Source organism: Olea europaea, unplaced genomic scaffold (genome assembly GCF_002742605.1).
Source record: "Olea europaea var. sylvestris unplaced genomic scaffold, O_europaea_v1 scaffold1107, whole genome shotgun sequence".
Taxonomy (NCBI): Eukaryota; Viridiplantae; Streptophyta; class Magnoliopsida; order Lamiales; family Oleaceae; genus Olea; species Olea europaea.
The window spans coordinates 327,902-334,833 of record NW_019228437.1 but is presented as its reverse complement, the minus strand read 5'-3'; positions in this window follow the sequence as shown (position 1 = coordinate 334,833).

Below are 6,932 nucleotides of genomic sequence, written 5' to 3'. Positions count from 1 at the left end.
GATTACTACAATTACGTACGCATCCATTTATGCATAATTCCGACTTCAAAAATAGTATCACTATAATTACATGTGTCTATATATGTATAATTATATATAATTATGGTTGATTGATTTCAAATATATTATTACTATAACTACGTGCAGTATAATTATATATAATAATAATTTATTGATTTTAAATTATATGATTACTATAATTACGTATGTCTATATATGTTTAATTATGAATAATTGATTTAGATTATATAACTAATATAATTATTACCTCGTTTAGTGCACAATTATGACACATTCTTTTTGGTACTCCTAAATGCACCTATAAATGCCACAGTTAAATCACACTTGGAAATGCACACAAATTATGACTTTGTTGAAGAAGTTAAATTCCCCCCTACTTATTACTATGATTCTCTTCAAATTATCAAGGTAAGTGTAAAGTCATATTTTGTATGTTAAATCGTTTTTCATACTTGAACTCAATTTATGAATATGATATAGGTTCTACATTTTTAAGTCCAATGGACTAGAGTTTAGTAGCACTACGCATGGGAATGATAGCAACGAAGTACAATTCTTAATTTTTCTGTCTCCCAATGTATGTTATGATTATGTGTGGGGATTACGGCTACCTATGTTCGGTTTTCAATCCCCGTGTCTCCTTATGTATGTTAAGAATTCCTAAATTTTAAATATGAATTATGATTTATGTGGCTCACTTATTGGGATTTATCTCATTGTTTATGACTTGCCCCTTTAGGTAATTGATGCTCGAGGCATTGAAGTTTGGAACGGGTCTCCAGTGGTATAACAAAGAAGAAATGATTATAATTTTCGAACAATAATTTAACATTTATGGTTAAGTATTTGTTCTAAATTATTATTATTGTAAGTTAAAAAACAATTATCTTCTATAAAAGTTTTATTTTACAATATGTTCTAATGATTCAAAGAAAAATTTTAAGTCACTACAGTTGAAGTTCTAATTGGAGAAGAGTGAAGTTCATTCTTCGTGATCTACGAGGAGGGAAAAAAATTTCCAAAGTTGTAAAGTGCTAGAGGCATAATCTAAGAGGTTCTTAAATGATTTACAGATTGGATAGTCAGAGTTTACTAAGGTTTAGTTGTGTCTGGATTAACTGTAAGTTATATTTTCTAATTGATCGTTTTGGTTAGATTTACTTGAAAGTTTTCTTTTTTTTTAATCCTGGAAGAATTCTTCAAAAGGTTTCGTTCACAAACATATCTAGTGTTAATTTACTATTATGTTTTGATATATGTTTGCTTGATTGAGAAATCAGGGCTAAATTAACATTACTAATCATCTAGAAATAATAACTTGCGACTTGTTGACTATTATTGTTTGTTTAATTTTAATTCCACATCATCTGCCCATTCACCTTACTCTAGGTGTTAGTTGGATCTAAACACTGATTTGCAAAATTTTGGATATAGAGCATGGTGAGAATATACATGAGTGGTATGACTTGATTTTCCCTAAAATTTACATCTCTAAGTTAGTTCTTGGATTGTGGATATCAAACTCCATTCATTATGATCGAGTTTTTGACCAAAAAGTGAGTGCAAGGCAATGTGGAAAGCAATCAAAGGCAAGGAATTTAACCTCAATTTTTGGACTCAAGTATGTTTTAAGACCCTAAACTCCCTTAGAAACATGACATTATGATATATTTCGATAGCAGACCCTAAGTAGATTGTTTCTTGGTTAACATGCTAAAGATGGTTTAATGTGATGAAAATGCAGGTATGTCACTTTTCTTCAACTTGAGCACTTTTAAAGACAAGTTATGATGTACTCCATATAAATCCGTGAAATTATACGATATGTTCAAGTTTTCATATAAAATATGTTTTCGAAATTTGACATTGTTTAGATTTGTACTTTTGGGAGAAAATCAAACCCTAGTTATAAAACCCGAAATTTCATCACATGATAACTTCTTTTACATTGTGTTTCATGCTACTCATTTTGTAAGGTTGGATAGATCTTTTTGAGACCTTTTCAACAATATAAAGATGATTAATTTTGACATCGAAATGAAGAAATTATAGCCTCTCAAAATTTGATCGAAATTTTGGAATTGTTGCACGATTATAAAGAAGATGAACATTAACATTTATACCTATTGCAATCTCAATCGGATTTGTTGGTCTCAAACATAGGCGTCCATCAATCGCTTCCTACGTGGGAGAGCAATTAATTTTTTCTGATTTTGAATTGACATATGACAGAGATGTTATATCATTCATTTCTAAAGATATAGAGACATTCTTGACCAAAAGATCTGTTTGTGAAATTGGCGGCGGAGGCTTCTCTCCTTCTTCGCAGCATAACTCTTCGGTTACCTCACGTTTTTGAAGAGACGCCTCGGACATCATCACTTTGATGACCTTACGCCGTTCACATGCCGAGGTGCGTGAGAACAACTTGGAAGATTTGATTGCCTCAAGCAACATCATTTCGATGACCTCATGCCTCGGTCATGACGTTCACACGTCGAGGTGCCATGTGTGGCGTAACAGCCCATGTGTGGCGTTAACACTAATATCAAGTACATGAAAGTTCAAAGTTATTCGCACTGCTCATGCTCATTCATAATTATTAAAATATAATAAGTTGTGAAACATCTAATTATAATTGTACAATAAGCTCCTAAATATGAAATTATTGAAATATATATTAATTCATTACGTGTGTTTATGTGTCTAATTTTATAAAACTAGGTTCTACTTCTCAACTTTGACTAGTGCCTAGAAATGTCAAATGAGTCATTTTTTTGCATGAAAGTCAAGTGATAATTCAATGAGGGTTTCGTACCTTTTCGTCATTGAAACTAATTGATCAACTTGTTTATTTATAAATGTTAGGATATAACTAAATACATGAGTACTAATAGCAATTATGGGAAATTTCCCTGATGCGTTTCCCAAATTATGACATAGTTATTTCTTATATGGAAATTTCAATGTATAATATCACTATTACTAGTAAAATCGACTTTTAAAACAGTTGGTTGAAATTTGTTTACTAATTGACATTTTAATTTATTGTTAGTTTGAATAAATGAAGTTAGCACAATCACATTATAAATTTTTTATATTCAACAACCAAGTTGGTTCCTGTTTTAATCTTGGGATGAAAGAAGAAAAAATCAGGAAAAAAAGGAAAAAACATAAGCCAAAATTTGTCCTATGCGGCCGCATCCAACCATGCAGAACTTTTTTGGGGGCCAAGTTTAAAGCCATGCAGACGCATAAGCCATTTAGCCTATGCGGTCATATGGTTGAAATTTTTGCCCATTGGCAGATTTTTCAATTTCAAAAGTAATACGTTTGGCTGATTTCTTACATGTTTTGTTTAAATGTATTACCAATTTGTATAGGGATAATTGGAGACTATAAATAAATGAACTAATTCATCCCTAAATACTTAAAAAGAAAAATCATTCTTGTAAGGTCCAGAATTTTCTATTCTTAATTTGGTTGATGTTGCCCATTTAAGAAACGGGCTATGGAAACTCACCCAATTAAGGTCATGAAAGTCCTAACCATAAGTTATTTATAAGCCCAACAATTTAAGAGATTAAGTTTAAATGAATTTGATTACAAAGATTATGAATAATTGAGTTGTTACAATGGTCATCTGCATGATATTTCACAAAGTCAACCAAAGTTCGAATCACCATGGAAATGTTTTCATAAAATTTTTTATAAAATTATTTTTGAGTTAAAAACTCCACATTTTACCTATTAAGAACAATTATATCAAATTAATTGGATGAAATAATTGTTTTATTTGTGGGCATACATAAAGATATGTTACAAATTATATTAATAGTTCATTTCCACTATTTTTCATTATGTAAATGTTTTATAAAATTTTTTATAAGAAATGTTTTTTATGGCTTAAAACTCTTTAAATTCCTAATTAAAGACTCAATTTAACAAAATTAATGATAATATAACTCTCCAACTTAGTTTTTCACTAAAAATGGAGGTTACAAAAAGAGTAAAGTCACTTTTTTATTATACCTCTTGTCAAATTCGACTCTCAAAAATGCTTTTTATATTAAGTTAAGGTTAAGGGAATAGCAAGGGTGTGAACGAGAAATGGTTTTACACTTTTTGTTCCTTTATACTTCAAAAAAAATCAAGATAGGTAGAGGTGCAAGTAAGTGGTTATTTCGTTTTCAAGTTTTGACTTTTGGTTAGAAGTATGAATGAATTGGTACTTTCGGATACAATGGTTTGGCACTCCTATAGTTTGAATGATCATTCTCTGGCCCTACGTCTTATGATAATTCTATAAAAATTGGATTTTACCAAAAATTCATCTACGTGTGACGGTATGAATTTTACGGTTCGAATTTTCTAATTTGATAACGAAATGCACCAATGATAACTATTGAGTTTCAAACTCATGGGTTGATTCCCTCTCTATGTTTTGATTTGATTTACTTGGGGTGTGGATTATGGTAGATGCAAATGCAACATGCTATGGAGAAGCTAGTGACCTTATTCGATTATGAAACATTTACGTGTTTTTCTTTAAATAAATTGATTTCTGTGAACATCATTTGTGACACTCTTTTAAGATGATTTTTATGAATTAATTATGTTCAAAAGTAGTTATGTTTTATATAAATTAACGTACAGTTACCATTCATCATAAAAATATGAGCGATAAGATTTAGTGTTGCTGTTTTTAAAATTTCAGCTACTGTCCTTGACTTCAAAAATTCGTAACTCAATTGTTACTTGAATTTTTTGGACTCTTATGGAGTTTGGTAGCCTAATGGGTTAGTTACTAAATAAACTTGAAACATTGTCAATCCGATGTTAGTAGAATATTTTATGCTATTTTAAGTAAACTCGGTAGATCATCTTCAAATGGAGTCGCTGTAAGATTTTGAAAAATATTTAATGCCTTATATGTTGTCGAAAGAAGTTGATTTTTGGATATCATATTATAAGAAGTTTTCTACATTCCCTTAAAATTTCTTGAAGTTTCAAGATTGATAACTATGTAAAATGAATTTATTTAGTCACTTACCATGCTAAATAAAAAAATAAAACAACTTAGTTTTATTTACTGTTTAAAAATGTGCATACAAAAAATCTTTTTAAAACCTTTTATTTAATTGGTAGACATATGTATGCTACCATTGTCTATGTATAAAATAGGTAATATGCATGAAGAAAAATTTATTGTTTAAAAAAAACATGATTCTTAAGTAAATTTTTAAATTTAGTTTTTATGTTTTCTGCTAAAAGTATAGTTAATTACTAAGTCTACGGATAAGGTACAATTATTCAAGTGACATTTCAATCCATTTGGGCCAAAGCATTACAATATGGTGTCAGAGCACGAGTTTAGTCGATATGTGTGTGTGTGTGTGTTTAACTCAGGAAACTCAAAAACATTTCTTCTTATGAAAGATGTTATAATTCTATTGTTATTTTTTTGTGTTACGATACATTATACATTTTCTTTATGTGTATTTTATCTGTAAAGATAAATGTAAATTGAAAAAGAAAATGTTGTATAAAAAACATGTATTGGTTTAGAAATTAAGATTGTGAGTGACACATGGCTAGGGGAAGATAAAATGCTAATAGCATGAATTGTGTTAGTCAATAAGAGATTGATATTCGAGCTGACCTTGATTTTGAGGTAGATGAATCTTAAGAACTTGACAATCATTTAAGAAGCGTGTGCCAACATTGGCTACAAGCAAAGAATGCAGGTTACAGGAATAGTGATCGACAGACAATAGGTCATATGCTAGAAACTCTTGTACCTCATGAGAAAATGTATTGGAAAACTTATACAAGAAAAATATGCTATCTCAAATTTTGGAAAGTGAATCTAAGGAACTTGACTGTAAGGATTTTTTATTATTATTTTTATTTTTTACGCAATGCTTTTATCCATAATTTGGAGCTATGACTAGTGATGTTTTCTCCCACTCGGGATTCGAATCGACAATGACTTCAGATGACAAAGTTGCACAACCAACTTATGGCAAATGCTAACGAAGATGAAGAAGAAGATCTAGAGAAGACCTAGAAGAAGACCAAGAGTTAAATGAGTAGAAATTATGGAGATTTCTCATTTATTTGAAAAAATAAATCAATTATGTAATCAAGTCATGAAATATTTTTCTTTGCCCTTTCATTCCAAGTATTTTGATATTGGAATATAAATTTAATAAAAGATACTATTTTTTATTTCAAGGAAAATGTCTCGAGCAAGCCAGAACAACTTGATAAGGGACTTCCTGTAAGCAGTTCAAGATCTTGACAGGCTAAATCAGAATTATGCTCCACCCACACCACCAGCTCCTATTACTCTCTCGGTCCATGCCTTAGTAGTTGAGTTACTTCGAAGGCATAAACCCCTACCTTCGATTGAGCATCTAGTCCACTAGTAGTTGAGGAATGATTTCATGAATTAGAATATATTTCTCAACTCATAAATTGCACCGACGCCCAAAAGGCCCAGTGTGCAGAGTTTATGTTTATCGGTGATGCAAGTCACTAGTGGAATTTGATGTCTCAAACTAGGGCCCCAGAGCAATAATTGGCATTAACTTGCGAACAATTCAAGGAGAAAGTGATGCACAAGTATTACTCATAATCTCTAAGAGATTTCAAGAAGATCGAATTCCTTCTGCTCAAGTAGGGCAGTTTGTCCCTGACTGATTACGAGCGAAAGTTTGATCAACTCTCAAGGCACACTCCACACCTGATTGACACAAAAATTAAGAAGACTTGAATGTCAAGCAAAGGTTAAACCCAAGCCTAAGCATGATTCTTAAGTCATGTCGTTTCATATCATACCGTGAGATGCTGGAACGAGCTCACGCTATTTAGTATTAGAAGGCTAATGCCAAGCAACACAGTCAATT